Here is a 21,731-nt window from a genome sequence, read left to right as displayed (position 1 = left end):
CTGTTAATGTCACATTCAAGTACACTATATCTACAGAAAGACGAATCGCAAACTAATTTTTTTACAAATAAGGTACTTCATGTAATGATTCACAGGACCTCTGATCCCGTAGTAATCTGTTCAGTAAATGAAACCAGTATTCGCCACACTCAACAAAATCTGTCGATATTACAACAGGATTGTCTTAGGTGGTGATTTTTTTTTTAACTTTCCTTACACATATTTCCTTAACGTAAAATACACAGTGTAAAAGAGTAGATTCTGTTCACTGTTCACGTTTTCACACAAGTCACTTGTGAAGAACGTTAGTACATCTACTGCTGTTTCAGATCAGAGAACAAGATCATTAATGGTATACGTGTAGACATCTTTCTAGGTCATGGTGAAAATAAAGTCCTTTAATTTTACCAAATTTAGGAAAGGTCAGAAGACAACTACCTGATGTCATATGATGACCATTTGGTAGAGTCCTGCATAGAGAAATTGCCTTTTGCTATTTCTTTTATGTGAAGCAGACAATTTCGGAAGAGATTTGAGTACTACTGTTTCTCCAACTAAATATTTCTTTAAATGATCTAACCTTCCGTCATATATGTTTTTCTGATTCTGGTATGGTCAGTGACTGCAACAAGTCTATTCCTTACGTTTTCTTCCAGAGCAAGTTCCTCCTTAGTCATGCTTGTAAATGGGTTAATGCGTTCGTTGGTTTCCTTGTGGTTATTAAGTAGTTCTGCAGGTTATTAGGTTTTATGAATTATTTGCAGTATTTTCAAACAGTTCAATAAATTTCATCCATCATGTGTGGTTTATTCTAGCATAAGTTGTTATAAATCTACTGAACTTTCTGAAAATACGTTCAACAAGTTTATTTTGACGGTGGTATCAAAAATCAAAACGTACTCAATGCTATAGTCGTGTAAAAAGGCTTTCATTTCTTGCCCGGAAAATTCGATGCATTGTCTGTGAGATATGTGACAGGCCTTCCAACTGTTCGTATGTAATCTTTGAAGATCTTCTTAATAATAGTAGACTCTGCCGCCGATCTCGTAACCTAATAATAGTATATGCTGTCGTCGATCTTGTAGCATACAACGTGACATATTTTGAGGAAAGGTCATACGGAGCTACTAAACACTTAACATCACCTCGTCCAGAGGTCCTGCTGACATCAAGAGACACAGCTTGTAATGACTGCTTGGTAAGATAGACTGTAATTCCGTGTAGGCTTGCCTTTTGACATAGCAAAGAAGTTTTTAAAAGCTTTTCAGCATAACTTCGCCTATCTGGAAAGTAGCGATACATATTCAGTTTCCTTAAACACTGCGTGCCACACTAATGACCACAAACATAATAAGTGTGCCCAGGTATAGTTTCTCTACAAGTATTTGGAATCCACAAACGCCTGTCGTCACCAGAAGCATTACGCCTGTAGAATGAAATGTTGGTTTGAGATTTGTAATGCTGTAAAATTTTCTCAAGTGGATTTTGTGTAAGGAGAGTCTTTTACAAGATGCACATCTGAGGTGGCATAAAATAAAGTAGCCACAAGTATTTGGAATGCACAAACGCCTGTCGTCACCAGAAGCATTACGCCTGTAGAATAAAATGTTTATTTGAGATTTGTAATGTTGTAAAATTTTCCTAAGTGGATTTTGTGTAAGGAGAGTCTTTATTTTATACCACCTCAGATGTGCATCTTGTAAAGTAGCCAATATATAACACATATCTACATAGTATTGTTAGTAGTATGTGTCTTTCATTAATAAAATTCTGTAAACAGTTATTTGTCCTGTTATATCCGAAAGATCAGTCAGTCCTTGTGATAGAGACGACAAAGCGTCAGCCACAATATTGTTCTTATCTTTTACATACTATTTTTACGAGCTACATTCCTGTAGAAACCACGTAATCCTAGGATGCTGAAGTTTACAGGTTAATAAAAAGTTCAGTGCGTTTTTCATGAATGTATCAACTGAACTTCTTAAACACCCGTATTATGGCCAAAGCTTCTAATTCAGTAGCAGAATATCCACGTTCACACTCTGAAAGGGTTCTACTAGCAAAATTAATAATGTTAATTTCAATTTTACCGCCCTTTTCAGGCATTTTAAATAGACACGCAACAATTCCAGAAAAAGGATGCTTCTGTGGCAATGCAAAAATCTAAAGTGATGTCAGAATGACATAGGATTTCAGAGTCTACAAAACCATTCTTTATTGCATCGAAATCTGTTTGACCTTTTTCTTACCGGTGCCATACAGCATTCTTCTTTAACAAATTCAACTGCTGGATTATTACGTAACTTCCTAATAACAAAATGACGAAAAAACGAACAAAGACCAAGAAAATCTTCCAACTGACGTTTTGTGTACAGAGCTGGACAATTTTTCACTGCACTTATCTTTTCAGGATTAGGTGTTATTCCTGCAGAAGTTATGACAAGACCCAAAAATTTTATTTTCTCGCAACCAAACTTTGATTTCTGCTAGTTAATTGTGAGTCCAGTCTGTGAAAATTTACATAATGTTTGGTCCAGTTATTCAAGGTGTTCTTCTCATGTAGGAGTTGAAATCAAGATGTCATCAACGTATAGTGTTATTTTGTGTAGAAGATCTGGTCAGAGACCTGTGACTATTGCCGTAATAAATACACCAGAACGTATGGTAAGTCCAAACGGTAAAACACAAAACTGAATATTTCTGCCAGCGGGTACAAAATCTGTGTATTTCCTAGACTCATTTGACCATAAGACCTGCCAATAGGAATAGCAGATATCCAGGCTCATCAATTGTTTGAAATTTGTATAATCGCGCTCCTAGACTTTCTAATTGCTTGTGGACGGTACAATTATTTTATTAACAGCATGTGCATCCAGAATGAGGTGTACTTGGTCATTAGGTTTATTTACTGCTAGTAATAGACTGCAATACAGTGACCGTGATCGTTCAGTTACTTCCCACTGGTGGAATGGAGTAAGATTTACGGCAAAATGTATCTTTGGCAACACGTCCATGTAGTACACATACGTATTTATTACGCCTGGTTTCTCCTCAAAAACACGTAAGTATTTCAAAAGTACGTTTCTTAAATCTAATTGGTGTTGTGTATCAATATAGGTAGGTTCCATTGCCTTATCCTGTATATTGTATGACTTGTTATTGTTATTCTCAGCATAGTGAGTTGAGAAACAATTTTCAGGTACACTCTTTGCGTGTAAAATATTACTTTAATTCTCTGGTAGTACTTACCATGTTCCATCGGGGTTTGCCTTAAATCTGTCTCAGTATCCTTGCCCTCGATGCGTAAGTAGAACATACTCAAAGAAAAGTCTAGTTTTCTCTTAAATCTCCATACCCAATAAGCATTCGATGACAAGATCTTTTACAGTCAGGAATGTGTTTCACACATTTCCAATGACAATATTTACTTTTGGCTACCACTTGATACATTGCGACTTAGCACCTAGAGATCCAACAATATAACAGTTTTGTACCAGGTAGATTGACATTTTGTGTACTTCTTTAATCTTTTTAGACAAATGTTGTGATAAGATAACAGAGGCACCTGTGTCTAAAGCTGTTTTGGTAGTAATTTTCCCACTATGGCATTTGTGGAGGCTTGCACTAAAACCTACATTTGTTCAGTGTGCACAGGCTGATCCATAGTCAACTCCTCTCTGATATCGGTACTATCATTACATCTCAAGAGATCGACGTGAATGCTTTGATTGCTCTCACCCCGTGATACAACAGTCATCGGAAGGCTGAATGATGTTGAAGTTAGTCTGACGAAGCTTCTGTGTGTGTAGTTGGCAGTGATTCATTGGTGTCTTCAACAATGCTAAACCAATGACCTTGAGTTTGCCATCTGGTAGCAGGCATGTCAATATCGACAGGCAACTTCACCTTTACAATTATTAATACATCTTTGTGAGAAATGGGCTCATCCCAGTACCGAATTTTGTTTAAATGTTTCTCAAAGTTCCTGCAGAGACTACCCTGTTTAGTACGGAAAGGCCCCAGGTTGGAAACATATTTTTGCGATGTCTCTTGATGATCTCTCGACCAATACTTAGACAGAAATGCTCCTTCACAATGCTCATAAATTTGACGGAGTTCAGCTGTGTCTATGGCCCAAGGGGGCTCCCTCACCTTGTATGTATCTTGTGGTGAAACGGATCTTTTGCTGTTCAGTCCAACATTGCGGTAACACACCTTTGAAGGCTCGTATGAACACAATTGGACGCGAAGCATTTATCTCTGATATAAACACTTGGAACTGTGTATACCAGAGCGAACTTTCCCCATACAAGACAAGACAGAGTGATTGTGCAATCGTTACTTCATATGACATACGGTTTGGTGCAAAGTTACTGAAATTTGTTACGTTACAGTGTGCTATATGATCTGTAGCAGTAGGACTTCCGTAACTATCACATGCTTTACTAACAGACTGTCCCGCTGATGGTAGACAATTCTTCTCGTACATTTGCAACTTACTCATTTGCTAGGGTATCCTACTGTAATGAAAACATGTTCAGATTATCAGTAAACTTCTCAAAGTTAATCTATTGTTTTTTCAGATCATTAGACTGTTTGTGTAACTCTTTGGATTGGTCATTGGATTGATTTTGTAAGTCTTTGGATTTGTTTTCTAGTTTTTATGTTATTCTTCATTGTCTTAAATTTTTATAATAACAGAGCAATAATATTATTTGTACGTCCGTTTGACATGAGATATCGCCCACCGGAACATTTACTTCATGTGAAAAACATCATGAGACTGATGAATCACACCATACGAAAGATCATCTAAATGAGCGTCTTTTTCACACAATGGATTATCTGTCGTAATAGCTACATTAGTTTAAGAGTGCGATTCCAGATCTGCTTCTGAAACTCGTCCAGTTACAACTTGCAAGTCGGCAAACTCGTTCTGTTCAACATTGAGCTCTACGTTCCTGTCTCTATGTGTAGTCGTTTTAGAAATCTTACCCATTTTCACCATAACATATCATGTACAATAAATCAAAAATATTTTTGCAAAAGTTTTGAATAATTACGATCTGAAAAAGAATCTACTAGGTAACAATGTCCAACTCAGGAATGCTGGTACAACAATGTAAATCAGTACACACCATTATTGGTAAAACATTATGAAGTCAGCCATTTTGTTGCTTAAAGTCATGTAATCCCATTAACAGTGCCAAAATTTAACACAGAGGATATTGTTATTTAAAGATATGGACAAAAATTTCAGTATTGCTCGTTGTAAGTAGCATTTGAAGCTAAAATTGCGCGATGTAGTTTGCCCTTACCTCAAATAGTGATGTGTCGACGTTCTCAAAATGTTTTCCAGATTTCATAAGAGGAATTCTCTATGTTCAATCAGCTTTTTCCTTTTTTATTGTTTATTTCTTTTTCCCTTCTAAAGTAAATTCTCCGCTGAGATGTGGTACACGGAACACAAAGAAACAAACAGCGTTAGATGATTATAAGTCATTTTGCGGTCTCACCGTTTATAATCGCTCTTACCGTTTAGTAAGTTGTTAATACTGGCTGTAGTAAACATAAAAGGCAAAAGAGAGAAAGGGCGATTGTAATGATGAGATAGACGAAAATCAGTGAAACCTATGTTGTCGTCCTCTATTTAATACGATGATGCACAATCGTGGAAAGACGATTGAACAGTTTTGTGTGTCAGAATCAACTCTGCAATAAAATGACGTTCATAAATCAGCATCGGACTTCGTTATCATGCAACTAAATGAAGATAGGTTCGTTTACTGGAATGTGAAATGAGCACGTAATACTGCGACAATGGTGGCCGATCCATTGCAACATTTATTAAGACGACCGACAACGAACATTTTCTGAAAAACATTAAAATTATCATATGAGAACAATGAGTGAGTTAAATAATACAAATGAATGAAGTAAACGTTCAGAACAACGTAATTAAACTTAGTTAAATGAAGATCCTAAGACACCACCTTTTATTCCATCCGTCACTGACACGGTCACGGCAGAAGAGAGTGCAAGACAGTACTGAGACACTAGCATTTGTCCAAAAAACAGATTCAGAGCACATATATCCAAGGTTAAATTATCTCTGAGATCGAGAAGCTGTGATAATGATAATGAATTGTGAGATTTCAGTGGGTACTAATACCAAAAAATAACAAAATGCGAATATGTCAAGACGTTTCGATTTAAATCCTTTGAAGCTGCCAGATAAGTCGAGAGGCTCGTTCCCTTTTACGTCCCTAGCTCTGTCCAGGACGTATTCTCCTCTTTTGTGCTATGATAGAAGAAGTTTTCATTCTGGTTTTATACATATAATCAGTGGGTGAATAACGTATTCTAACTTGGGAGGCACGCATGATTATACACCTTCCTTGAACTTCTATCGGGTGTCGAGCGAGGTGGTGTCGTTAAGATGGTGCGAAATTCAGGCATTATTGCCATCCTCAGGCTGAGGAAGGCGACAAATCAGCCTGGTGAAATATCGCTTAATTTTTCACTTTAGCAAAGTGTTGCGTAGTTCTCTTTGTTGTATGATTGTGTGATTTAACTTCAATGACAGTCAATGTATCTCAGTTTTCAAGAAATCTGGATGATCATAGTCTTTGGTGTTAAACACCATCAATGAACCAGCTGCCACTCAACACGAATTTTCTTAGTTAATTCAAAGTACAAAATGTACGCACTCTGAAGTGACTGAATGGTGCGACGTTGCACTTGCATTTTTATTGTATTTATCGATGTATGCAGTCACAATTATGATGTAAGAATAAATGGAATTTTCCCTTCATTCATGTAGTTTAATATAGGTCTGCAGTATATGGTGCTTGGTAGTTTTGTATATAATGCTTTGCGTTAAATTCCAGAGCGAGATATGCACCCACGAAAACCTGCAGGACGATAAAATTAATCTGATCTGATTCTTTGGCATCGCGTTTCCCAAAACTGTAAAAGTGTAATCTTGAACAACAAGCTACTCACACCACAGATACGACACAGTCCCTAACTGTAAATGTAAATATCTCACACTTTCTGCTATGAGTGGCGCTAAAGCCAGTTTAATGTGTCACTCCATTTGTTCGTCTTATGTTAATACCTACATTTAAGCATAGAATCTACAGCACGGCTAACGATCCTGGCTAAAAATTAATATTTCTGTCTATTTTTAGAATTTTTCTGCGTTATGTTCCTTGCAGTGAATACGAGCTTGCCGTATGATGTTCACTTAACAAGTGCTGATTAAAGAAGTCTTCCTTCGCCTATTTAATCATGTCTTGACTTCTTTGTTTTGAACTGATTCAACTTTTAAAATATTTTTGCGGTGATGCAGTTCGTTAGATTTTATGGGCGTGATTTATAGTTGGTATATTTTCGGGTTTTCCACAAATTTGAGGATGTCGCTGTTAACCACATGTCAATCATTGCCATATCACGATTGTGGAGTTCCAAAACCAAGAATAGTTTATTGCCGGATTGGATTTATAGGGTAGCTGCGAGGTGTGCCTGTATAGCTTGCACTGACGACGAATTTGAATGGAACAGATCGAATCTCAGTCTGGATCACAAATTTAATCTGAAAAGAAATTCTACACCGATTGCCTTTTCGTACCTTATGAAATCGATGCTTAATGTTCCTGAGTCCCTTTTTTATTCCTGAGTCTTTATTGTAACACTCTTCAACGTCAACTGTAGGATAATGTTTCAGGTTAGCAAATTTTGTTTATACAAAAAAAGTTTTTCTGCTGTTCTCAATTTCATACCTGGTTGAATAACTTTGCACCAGGCTAAATGGCGCACCAAACGATTATTTTGGAAGACAGTGGTTCAAATCCCGATTCGGTCATCTAGATTTAGGTTTTCTGTTTCCTTAAATCGATGGCATCAAATGCCAGTATGGTTCCTATTATAAGGACATGATCAGATTTATTCTCCCTCCGTCCCCCATTAGAGCTTTTGCTGCGTTTATCGACGCAATGTTAAATCCTAATCATTCTCCTTCCTTCCTTCATAAGTTGCTTCCAAGGTACTGGCATTATTAAGCTATTTCTAAAAGTCAGGATAGTCTGCAAAAGTTTTGTAGAGGAATGTCACTCGTAGCACTCTAGTTAACTAACAGTAGGCTAAAACCTCGTACTCATGTGAAGAATGAGGGCGGTTCAATAAGCAGTGGCACTAATGCTCATACAACAGTTAATTGCAAGAAATCACTCAAATGGTTCAAATGGCTCTGAGCACTATGGGACTTAACATCTATGGTCATCAGTCCCCTAGAACTTAGAACTACTTAAACCTAACTAACCTAAGGACAGCACACAACACCCAGCCATCACGAGGCAGAGAAAATCCCTGACCCCGCCGGGAATCGAACCCGGGAACCCGGGCGTGGGAAGCGAGAACGCTACCGCACGACCACGAGATGCGGGCAAGAAATCACTCATACAGGCTTCTATCCTCCTCAAAATATCCTCCTACCCCCCCGCCAATGCAATGCACTTGTCCTGGAAGACGTGCAGGAAGTCATTCCTGATATCCTCTTCAGGGTCACCTCCAAGCTTTCACTGCCTTGGTCTCGTTGACGAACCAAAGCGTCTTCGATGTTCGTTTTTGGCCGTCGGATTAACAGAAATGTCATTCTGAGACTGGGACTATAAAGCGGATGGGGTGCCATAGAGATTCGTTTTTGTGCCAGGAACTCGATAACAGCATCAGAAACTTGTGTCCTGGTATAGTTGTGATGAATAAAGGAAGGTTCCTTCGCTTTTTGGGGATGTGGTCCTTTATTATTTGCTTCAGGGCTTGTTATAGTGATTTACTGTGACTATAGTGTGTCTTAGAAGTGCGTGAAAGTACACCGTCCACTGGTAATCAAAAAGCGATGTTCATGGCCCAACTGGCTACTTCTGCGCTTGACCATGCAGTACGCATTCTGTGCTGCTCTGCTCCATCTCTGGGTCATAACAGTACACACACGCTTCATCGGCAGTGATGATATCTGCCACCAAGCATCGCCCTCGTTCACAAGATACTGTTTTCAACAGTGGCACACGTCGACAGGAGCCTGCATTTGCTGTGGAGTATGCAGTCGCGTTATCCATCGTGCATACAAACTAGACATTTGCAAATGTTCTTTTTGTTACGGCGTAACGTCAAGAGCAGCACGCCAGTCGGGAACGATAGAGAAGAGACGGCAAGTGAGAAGAGGTCAGCCAATGGAACGCCGGCCGACCCCTTACCAGGATGAGAACGCGACAGCAGCGGCTCCTATGTGAAGAGGACATAAGCGTCGCGACCGGTTGGTGATGGCCCAGTTCAATAGTGGCTTCAAGACTAGTCATTTCGTTTGTGATCTCTATGTAGCACGGACTTGAGATTGTTTATACTGAAGAAGATTATTTTGTATGTCGCCCTTTGCTTGCGACACATCTGTGTAATTGCAAAAGTTAACAACTGCAATTTTCTTTTTGGTAATAAACTCATTAATACGATTTGTTTGAATGTTTGTCTAGCGAATCGAATATGCAGGCTTCCTAGACACCCCAACTTTTGAAATTGTGTGAGCGTTCACAACTAATGTCCCAAGGATGTGTGCAAGCTGCTTCATAGTGAGACGTAAGTCATCACAAATAATACCACCTGCTATGTTGACTGTTGTTTCTGTTATGGTAGGAGCACATACACCTCCTCCTCCCTGCAGTTCAACATTTTCACGGCTATTTCCGAAACCGCAATGGCAACAGAATCATCCCCGACGAGGTATTGCAGGGCTCAATTAGCTCTCTTCATATCAACGTAGGTTTCGGTAGCGTTTATCTTCAAAAGAATACAAAACTTTAGTGCATAATCTGTTCACATGTTCTACAAATAATAATTTAGAGCCGATTAGAAAAGACGTTCGCTCTCACAGACTGCCAACACTCAGCTGACAGAGCTTAGGCGGTACAACGTGCAGTGACCAGCGGCTACAGTATGTAGTTCAATGGCGCGCAGACAGATGTCGCGAACAGGCACTTAACAGAAGGAAAATAATTCAGTGCCAGTCGTTATTGAACGTCCCTCCCATGCAAACCGTAACATTTGGAATGTGCGTCCAGCTGGTCGGGGGCCAGGAGCAGAGCCACGAGATGTCATTGTGGTCGCTCTATGACCTGAAGCAAGCGGCGGCTATTTTGCGAATGTGCGCCTGTCTATTCCTGTGGCCGTTGCGCAAATCTTCCATTCAGCCAGACTGGCTGCTCGCTGCCAGCGCCTGTTGTCTGCAGACATTCTCTCCCGGACATGGCGTCTGCTGTCTGCCCACACATCCATCTCCACGTTCCAACATATTCAGAAAAACGGGACACGGTGAATTTATTTTTAAATGATGAATGGCGTATTCCTGTCGCCTATCTTAAGACTAGAGTTTTCCTAACGGCTAGAGCTGATATCAGTGCAAAACTTCATCGCCAAGCTCGCCTCTAATGGTCCCGAAGTCGACGTGACATTACACCTCAATACTCCTTCCTTCACCCTCAGTTATTTTACTGATGGAATTAGTTTTGGTGTCCTACTTATTGAGGAGTCAAGAGGAAATTAAGCGGACGAAAAAAAAAAGTTTCAGCGGAGAACATAGACTCTATCTCCTAAACTGAGAGTGGTGATAGCAGTATAGTGGACGAGATTTTGGATATACAGGATGTATCATAATCAGCAACGAAAACAGAGGCGGGTGAAAATATACGATAACAGAAGCAAAAGCGTTCCAGTAAAAATGGGTCTGCAAAGGAGTTGTTTGCGAAATACAAGCAAAAAAAATGAAAAACGATGCATCATGAAGGAACTATCCGAATGAGACAGAAATGGGTAGATGTGCTGTACATGTACAGACAAGCAAATGATTACAATTTAAGAAAAAAGTAGATGATTTATTAAAGAGAAAGAGCTTCACAAACTGAGCGTTGGTCCACCTCAGGCCATTATGCAAGCTCTTATTCGGCTTGTTATTGATTGATAGAGTTGTTGGATGTCCACCTGAGGAACATCGTGCCCAATTCTGTCCAACTGGCACGTTAGAGCGTCAAAATCCAGAGATGGTTCGAGGGCTCTGCACATAGTGCTCCAAATGTTCTCAGTTTGGGATCTTGCTGGCCAAGCACGATGACAAGCAGTAGAAAATCTCGCCGTGTGTGGGTGGGCATTATCTAGCTGAAACGTAAGCCCAGAATGGCTTGCCATGAAGGGACATAAAACTGGGCGTAGAATGTCGTCAACGTACTGCTGTGCTGCAAGGGTGCCGCAGATGACAACCAAAGGAGTCCTACTGTGAAAAGAAATGTCGCCCCAGACCTTCCCCACTGGTTGTAGCGACATATGGCGGGCGGCAGTCATATTGGTATCCCACCTCTATCCGGTGCGTCTCCAGACGCAACGTCGGCATGGAACCTCAGCAATGAGCCCCGCTTTGGTTTGAGCCCCATTGACCAGTGAAGACGTGTGTGGGGACGCCCCAGACACCGATGGGAAGCCGACCAGACGGTCGCACGCCATACGACCCGACAGCCAAGAGGGATGGTCTGGATCGAAATTTCTTTTCATAGCAGGACCTCTTTGGTTCTCATTCGTGAAACCTTTACTGCACAGCGGTACTTTGACGATATTCTGCACCCCGTTTTGTTGCCCTTCATGGCAAGGCATCCTCGGTTTACATTTCAGCAAGATAATGCACGCCCGTATTCGGCGAGAGTTTCTACTACTTGTCTTTGTACTTGCCAAACACTGTCCCGGCCTGCAAGGCAGCCGGATCTCTTCCCAACTCAGAACGTTTAGAGCACTATGGGCACGAACCTCCATCCATCTCGGGATTTTGACTATTTGACACTCGATCCCCCAGGAGGAGATCCTACAACTCTATCAATCAATGACAATCCGAATGATTGCTGGCATAAGGGCCAGAAGTGGACCAACGCGTTATTCTCTTGAATAAATAATCCAATTTTTGTGAAATTGTAATCGTTCGTTTGTCTACATGTACATCACATCTACGAATTTCTGTGCCACTCGGATAATTCCTTGGTTGCGGAATGCTTCAAACCAATCACAAAACTTAAAAAAAAAAAAACAGATGGCTACTACAAACTATAAAGTAGTGTGCTAAAAATGAAATACTGTAAGTAGATAATGATAAGTTTTTCAGACTGCCTTAATTGGAAAATACATCTTACAATTAATGAAATGCCTTAGTTCGGGTATATTCACAAATCGCATGATTACTTCAATAAGTGACTTAACCCTAGGACGCCCAAGCCTTTTTTTCTAACTTGGATGCCTAAGGGGGGAGGGGGGGGGGAGGGTTCGGCGAGCCCACAGGTATTAAATTAGTTTACTGACGAAAAATTACAACTTTCAAAATGGTTTATGTATTTTAACTAAGGCATCGGTTTATAAATGCTGTTAATTGTTATAAACATTGGACTGAGTGGGCAGAAAATTGACATATTACAATACAAAATACAGATGTGTTCATACACAATAGACTACTCTGAGTCCTCAACTTCAAGGCAAAAGACACACTTCACAATTTTTTCTGAATGTGTGTTACACACACGTTTATGACACTGTCCACAATAATGTTTTGGTTTACTTAGATTGTTGTACTTCTACTTCTTTGTTTTAGCTTCTCTTACACAAATATGGCACCGACCTATGGCAGGAGGCTGACGTGCTTCTGTTCTTACTTCTTTGATTTTCTTTTGTAGAATAGTCTCCATTGATTGAACAATTTGGTTAGACAACCCTCTTGCATTGGCACTTCTTTCTCCTACCTCCAGTTTCACTAGTTCCATCCCAGCTTGCAGAAGATAAAGTTTCCGTTTGTTGTGTTTCTTTTCATTCCATCTTGGATGTTGCTGGAGGAATGTGGTGGTTGCATTGATAGCACAAATGTCGATGAGAGAGTAAAATACAGATAGAGGCCATCTCGTTGTTCCCCTCTTGCAGGTGTACATACGCGCCATTTGATCAATGGTATCAATTCCACCTTTAGTGGAATTATAATATGCATTTATCTCGGTTTTATTCTTCTCTCCTCCAACAGTGCCTTTATCTTGGTGCATTGTTGACAACATCAGTAAGTTTTTACTTGGTTTCGTTTTTGCTATGTAGGACACCAAAGTTACTGGAGGCCTACCTGTTGATGGGTCTGTGAACAAGAACATTGATGAATATAGCTCTCGATTTGACGTGTTCTTCATTATGTCTGGAATATGCTTCCTGTTTGACTGGATAGTTCCTACTGTAGTAACTTTGTAATCTTGGTATAACTCTTCTGCCAAATCCACCGAAGTGTAGTATCGGTCTGTAGTAATATTTCGACAGTATTTTCCACAGGTGCTACCAGAAGTTTGACGACAGCTGCTGAACCCCGTTCTTCTTTCGACAAATTCTTAACATTACCTGCATAGGGTTCCATATTCAAGACGTATCTGTCAACTGCATCGGACATCACGCGTATAAGGATGCCATACTTGCCAGGTTTATCCTTCATAAATACTTTGAAGGGGCAGCGCCCTCTAAACAAGCTGAGCATCTCATCAATGGTGAGGTAGACCCCCCCGTTTATGCAGAAGTGGAAACCTACTATTCACTTTGTTGAAAACATCACGGATTGTTGTGAACTTGTCTGCTTCCCTTCTTAGCTGGAGGGTACATTTGTCATCAAACCTTATGATTGCAATAAGTTCCTTGAAACGTTATCTTGCCGTAATACCCTTGTAAACTGACCGACCCATTAGGTCTGACCAAAGATCGTTTACACTGAAAGAATTGTCCTTATTTGCCTCTATAAGTATCAGGATTCCTATAAAGGCATACAATTCTTTCTCATTAGTCAAAGTAACATTTCGCCTAACTGCCTCTTCCTTTGAATGTTTTACTATAACATCCATGATGTCAGGCGTAAGAAGTAACTTCAAGGCTTCTCCAGGTGAATGGCAAACACCAGCTGGAGTTACTGCTGCCTGCTCTCTTACTATATTAGCAACAGACCTCCGAGGAATTCTAGGCTGTGTGGTTATGTACCTTCTTCCAGACTTGGCCAAAATAACATCCTGATGGTCACTGCCTGAAGCTGCGCTATCTCCATCTTTTCTAACATCCACATCATTTTCCCGATCTGAATCAAACTCCATAACACCATCCTCATATTCACTTTAACTCCCCGAGTCAGAATCTTCATCTAAAATTTCATTCAGAAGTCTTTAGAAAGACGATTCACGTATTCTTTTAGTCGTTTCTAAGTCTGGGTGTGAACAGTAGGGAACTGCACTAACTCACTGCAAGTTTACAAGATAAATAACAGCTGACTGACAAACAATCACTTCCTCTGAATGTAAATCGATTGTTGTGAATATCAAGAATACCAACCAACAAGAAACTAACTTTCATTGTTGTAGAGATGAGAAATACGAAATCCTACTAAGGGAAATTTTCTATAGCATGGAAGTCTAAGGGGGGGGGGGGGGGGGGAGGAGTTTGTTGGACCCATAAGTTTATTTTTTTTTTTCAAAGCAGGAATTTTCTATAGAATATATTGACACTAAAGTTTCATAAAATAGCCAACAAACAATAACTCAAAGGGGATATGTAGTATGAAAGTTACTTGGGCAAAAACAGCAGATATAAAGAAATTGTGGGTTCAACGAACCCCCCCCCCCCTCCCCCTTAGGCGTCCTAGGGTTAAAAGAGAACGATTTAGTTTTATTTTGGAAATTTCAATTCACTAATCGCTTATGGAATCAATTTTGGGGAACTCGTCTGACAGTGGTAATTTTTCACAGTAAAAGGTAATACTACCAAAATTTTATCTGATGTTATTTGCAAAAAAAGTCCTGCAAAGATCTATGCAAGAAATTGTTGAAGTAACAGCTACACAACAGACATGTTCATTAATGTCCTTCTCGTTACCATATTTCTCTTTCATCGTTTAAATATGTTGTATTTCATTTGTCCAGTAACTAAACGCCACATACTTTTCATTCCCTGTTCTTCCTGGAACGTCTCCACTCCTATTACACGACACGCTAAACATGTTCTAAGTATTCCATACTTAAGTCAACCACCACAATTAACTGCTGTCGAAATGTGATACTAGAGACGAATGTTGAAGATTATGTGAGAAGATTGCGTAACCAACGAAGAACGGATAACAGTTCGTACGACGCTTCCTGAGGCATCAAGAACGCTTAGTTTGCTGACGGAGCAAATGTTGGGAGACCAATTTCTAATAGATGTAGGTTGCAGTAGTTTTTCAGAAGTGGAAATGGCTACACAGGATAGAGTGGCATGAAGAGCTGCATCGTACTAGTCTTTGAACTGAAGGTCACAACAACAACAATAGACGTACACTAGACAAAAACGAAACTTATCAGTCCATAGTAAATTAATATGCGGAGCGTATTACCTAGTTTTAAAAGTTTTAGTTCTCGGAAATCCTTTTCACTTCATTGTATGATTCTGTTCTTCAATGTGTCCAAAGATATGAGGATTTCAGTGATTAAAAGCTAACTATAAAGCTCCGAATGCTCTTCTGGAACTTTTCGACGCTGTACGATGTATTCAGTTATCTCACGATGATCAGGGACTATTTAAGGCTGCAGCCATTTGACGTCAGGAATTGCAGGAAATGCTAGCACATTTTAATGATGTTATCTGAAATTTATTTGATGCCTCGAATACTTTTATGATTTAGCTGGCTGTGAGCACTATGGGACTCAACATCTTAGGTCATAAGTCCCCTAGAACTTAGAACTACTTAAACCTAACTAACCTAAGGACATCACACACATCCATGCCCGAGGCAGGATTCGAACCTGCGACCGTAGCAGTCCCGCGGTTCCGGACTGCAGCGCCAGAACCGCTAGACCACCGCGGCCGGCTTATGATTTAGACGATTATACATTATAAATGTATTTATCACGATTTCGGTACCTCTAGACAATGGTTCAAAAGCCGAGCAGATCTGTGGTGAATGCTGATAAAGATTTAATTTTGATAGACGTTTACATTCATAGTGTAATCATGATTATAACCATCAAGGAAATAGAAGTTTTCAAGAGTTATCTGAACTCGTGAAAAGACGAGACGAAACCTGACGTCTCACCCCTCTGCTAAGCAGAGGCTGCGGGTACAAATTCACACCGAGTGATAGGTGTGCCTGTGTGAATATGCCGCTAACGAATTCGGTATGCGGCGCTTACGTTCTGGCGACCTTGTCTGCTTAGTCACAGCCGAAAATACTGAGTTCAATGTATTTATCCGTGAACAGAATAGTGTGAACATCGTGCATTTGTGTCATGTAAGTCACTTCCGCATACCACCCGGATAGGGGCTAGGATGGCCCTACCCTGCAAATAGGCACGTGTCTTTCAAATTTCAATTTCGTTTTTTTTTTTTTCGAACACAGGCTTATGCAAAAGTGGTTTTTTAGTGTCACAGAAATGAAGCAGTGCCAACAAACTGAACTCGCCTACATGTGGACGGTGATTCAAATCCCCGTCCGGCCATCATACTTAAGGTTTCCTAAATGGCATAAGGCGAACGTCAAGAAGGGCACTTTTAAAGCACTGGCGTTACTGCCCATGCCTGAGCGAGTGCCCCGTCCTTAACAATTTCGTTGTAGGCAGAACATTAGTGCTGGCCGGAGTGGCCGTGCGGTTCTAGGCGCTGCAGTCTGGAACCGCGAGACCGCTACGGTCGCAGGTTCGAATCCTGCCTCGGGCATGGATGTGTATGATGTCCTTAGGTTAGTTAGGTTTAGCTAGTTCTAAGTTCTAGGGGACTAATGACCTCAGAAGTTGAGTCCCGTAGTGCTCAGAGCCATTTGAGCCAGAACAGTGGTTTTTAATGTGTCTTACTTTCTGCTCAAAAAAAATGGTGCAAATGGCTCCGAGCACTATGGGACTTAACATCTTAGGTCATCAGTCCCCTAGAACTTAGAACTACTTAAACCTAACTAACCTAAGGACATCACACACATCCATGCCCGAGGCAGGATTCGAACCTGCGACCGTAGCAGCCCCGCGGTTCCGGACTGCAGCGCTAGAACCGCACGGCCACCGCGGCCGGCTTACTTTCTGCCTTTAGCTCCATGAAATTCCTAGGGCCAGACGGTGATAGAATCCTTAATGTTCAGATTAATTCTACAAGCAATGAATGTGCAACCAAGGCACAACTTGAGTACATAAATTACTGAATCAGCAATCGTAGTTACTCTCTCATAAAATGGCTTTTTGGCTATTTTTAACCCAGTGGTTTCTGCCTGAAAGCACTATTTTTCGAAGATACTATAAAATAAATTTGAGTTTGTACTTCTGCTGTTATGAGTGGTTTAGAAACGAAATCACTGGCGCAGTATGTACTTTCGACATACATTTATTAAATTTTAGGCCCTCTTTGCTTGTTATTTATGACTGTACTTTGTATAAGGTATTATGAGTTATTGGAAGTTTCAAGATGTGGCACTGTGCGTGGGAAACAAGTGAAACTACTTTCACAAATATATCTCATGAAATGATTGGTGGTTGAAAACTGCATGACCCAGTGATCCCAAAGTGAAACCACAATTTTTAAACAATTGATTGTTTACTTTTTGCCAATTTCTTCTGGTATTCGTTGCTAAGTCTGATAATAAATGTTAATTTCGTCAACAAATTTAAAATTATATTCCAAAGTGAAACAAACTCCTTAAAATAATTGAGTGTTCACTTTTTGACAATTTCTTCTTGTATTCGTTGCAATTTTGTGAAAAATTTTAAAATTAATTTTTTATATTGTTAGACATCGTAGAGTTAAATCGCAGGTTTTCACACAAAGTTTACTTCTTTCCTACTTTATAGTTTATAACCACCAGAGTCTCTGATGTTATATTTCAGCATATTTATAAATTCCTGTCTTTATGTTCAGTTTCTGATGTTTATATGGAGATCACACTCACCACAAAATGTGGCTCTATCAACTTCAGTTTTTTTTTTATCTTTCTTTCGGCTGCTATATAGCTAACAGTTTCGTTTTTGAATTTCGCCACACAGAATCTGGATCCAAATACCATTTACGAGAGCAGGGTAACGACAAGAATTAAACCTTTACAATTTATTGAGTACAAATGAAAGTGCAGACAGAGCTCAGTTGCATGCCTCAGCATTTATTTATATGCATGCAGAATGAGCTAGAAAATTACAGAAATCAGAAACTTTAAAAAATTTCGAAAAGTGGCAGGAGGCAGAAATCGCACTGGTGACTCATAGGAGACTAACCAACGACTATAACTACTGCACGAGCAGCCTTCCTTGAGTACTATAGATATAGCACTCACAGGAGAGCAATTGAAGATCCGCCTAACCTGCTATATTTGCATATTTCTTGTGTCGTCGCAATAACGTACGAATAACGTAACTGTAAAAAGATGGTAAATTCTCTCTACTAAAATACTGTTACATAATGTATGTCGTCTCAATTTGAAAGTAGTAATGTTCACAGCTACATAAATGAAGAAAAATAACTGTAATTACTTGTTACTAAAGCTGGTTATACCTCAGAAGAGGGTGCAATACGTAGCCAAGATATTATTTGTGCCCCCCCCCCCAAAAAAAATAAATAAATAAATAAATAAAAATTTCGACATATAACAGAGAATTTAATGATTTTTACCTTATGTCCGACCATGTGAAACTAAATCAATGTATTTTACGGTTTGGAAGACCAGTTTCTACAGTGGCCTCAAAACACAAACAAATTTTCAGATAAAACAATTTAATTGGCGTATCGTGTCATTGCACTTACAAGCTATAAACAGTTCCGATCCTGGAAATTTTTGATTGCACATATACACGCTGCTATTGCTCTCCACATAATACCGAGTGAGGTGGCGCAGTGGTTAGTACACTAGACTTGCATTGGGGAGGACGACGGTTCAATCCCGCGTCCGGACATTCTGATTTAGGTTTTCCGTGATTTTCCTAAATCGCTTCAGGCAAATGCCGGGATTGTTCTTTTGAAAGGGTACAGCCGATTTCCTTCTCCACCCTTCCCTAATCTGATGAGACCGATGACCTCGTAGTTTGGTTTCCTCCCCCCTAACCAACCCAGCCCAACACACAATAATAAAACAGAGCTATTGAGCAAAGCGAAAACCACGTTTATTCAGCTGCACGTGCAGACCAACGAAAAAATCATTAATATTACTATAAACAGACCATTAAGATTAAAAATAACACTAATAATATCAAATTTCATCTGGAATTCTTTCTTCAACGTAACTTTAGACTGTTGATTAAGTTTTAAATATGAACTTGTAACATGTACAGAATAGAATGCAAATATGTTTGGTTTTAGTGTTAAACCAGTAAAGAATCGGTATAAAACAGTTTGAAACGTCTGATTACTTTACACATAAGTTAATGTATTGAATATTTGACGTTTAACATGTAAAAATTTTATAGCTGAAGACGCAAAACCATAATTATGTTGGTTTTATTTATTTTAGATTCTTCACTAACAGACTAATGAAAAACTCAAAACCAAAACTGGTTGAGGTATGCTGCCTCAAGATATGTATACGGTTTGTAATTATTCCTTAATTGACTGGGTTTAAATGAATGAACTGACAGCAAATCTTCAAATTCGCTCAAATATTATATAAAATACTGAACTTATTGTGTTAAGCCTTTAAAACTTTTTTTGGCGCTGGAAGCCGTTAGACATGCAATCTGCAGATGGGAACGGGTGATATTTTAGCCATTTAATATCACATATGTAAGTACGTTTGATGACCCGCCAGGTTAGCCAAGAGCTTCCTAGACTCGGGTAGGCGCACCGGCTGGGGATCGCATCCGCCCGGCATATTAACGACGAGGGCCGGTGTGCCGACCAGCCTGGATGTGGTTTTTAGGCGGTTTTCCACATCCCCTAGGTGAATACCAGGCTGGTCCCCATGTCCTGCCTCAGTTAAACCACTCTCAGACATCTGAACACGTTCACACTATTCCATGGACTACACTAGACGCAGACAGCTGGGGTACACTAATTCTGTCCTTGGAGCAGGAAGGGCATCTGGCCGCCCCTTAACATTAACCTTGCCAGAATCCGTTCCTAACCATGCCGACCTTGCGAAAGTGCAGGACAAGGCACAGGTGAAAGAAGACGATGTAAGTACGTTTGATATTACCAAATAAGAAGCTTTGTTGGTTAATTTAAGTATATATGAGCGATATGTTTACTCTGAATTAATTTTAAGCCATTATGATGTTTTATGATCTGTGAATGGCAACCAGAGTTCCTGCGAATAGGCAAATCATGTCTAGTAGCGTATACGCTGCCTCGGGTCAATTAGTATATTGTATGATTTGTGTAAATGGTTCGTGGAACATGAGTCCACTAATCATCGTTAGAGGGTTGGTATTTGGTTTCTTTCAGGATTGGTGAATAACACATAAAAGGAAATCTTAATAAGAATCATTGACTTATTGTTATGCATTAATTCGCATGTAGCTATGGTGTTAAGTTGGGTTGACTTGGGGGAGGAGACCAAACTGCGAGGTCATCGGTCTCATCGGATTAGGGAAGGAAGTCGGCCGTGCCCTTTCAATGTAACCATCCCGGCATTTGCCTGAACCAATTTAGGGAAATCACGGAAAACCTAAATAAGGATGGCCGGACGCGGGATTGAACCGTCGTCCTCCCGACTGCGAATCCAGTGTGCTAACCTCTGCGCCACCTCGCTCGGTATATGATGTTAAGTATCCAAATCCAGTAGCGTGTTTTCTGTCTCGTCGACGATGACGTTATTAAAGTCAAAGCAGAAGCTCGGATTAGACATGGATGGTGTGGAAGTCGGTCATGACTTTGTCTGGTGAACCATTTCAATATTTTCCTCATTTTTGAGAAAACTACAGAAAGCCACAATCATGCTGACCAGTCGGTAATTCAAACTCTGGTTCTTCCGAATACTTGTCCAGTGCATTATCCGGAATTTTATAAAAATATTCCGCAGGTAAAAACCTGACTTGCGTTGTAGCACAGTCCGTACGAATGTAATGAAAACGGTTCTTCTGATATCGAAAGCTACCTCCTCACCAAGCCGAGAGCTTTTCACTCCGTCTCGTGCAGCACCCTCGACAGCCGTCAAATGTTATAGGAAATCATAACTAGATACAGAAAGATGCAGACGCCGTAACCGTTCCACCGAGATAGACTGCACTTTAAAGAGCTGTGGGCTCCTAGTAAAGGGAATGTGATTCAAATACAGATTTATTGGTTACGTGCGGCCTGGCGTCTGGATCATCCCATCACTATAATAAATACGCGTTAACATCTCTCTTATCCCGTAGTTATATAATTATATGTAATATACACTCATGCTCATAAATTAGGAATAACTGCAGAATGTGGTGCCAGACAACGTGGCACTACATAAAACTGGCGCTAATAGCATAGGCACATAGGGAACACACACGACACAGATCTGCAAGTCCACGGTATTGGTGATAAGTTGAGAAAAGCGTCCACACATGTGCCACAAAACGCTACTGTTTCCTGCGTATGTACCCACGACATCAATATGGGATATGATCACCATGCACACGTACACAGGCCGCACAACGGGTTGGCATACTCTGGATAAGGTAGTCGGGCAGCTGCTGGGGTATAGCCTCCCATTCTTGCACCAGTGCCTGTCGGAG

Source organism: Schistocerca americana, chromosome 2 (assembly GCF_021461395.2).
Source record: "Schistocerca americana isolate TAMUIC-IGC-003095 chromosome 2, iqSchAmer2.1, whole genome shotgun sequence".
In the NCBI taxonomy this organism is placed as follows: Eukaryota; Metazoa; Arthropoda; class Insecta; order Orthoptera; family Acrididae; genus Schistocerca; species Schistocerca americana.
The sequence above is the reverse complement of the archived record's forward strand: the minus strand, read 5'-3'. Positions refer to the sequence as shown.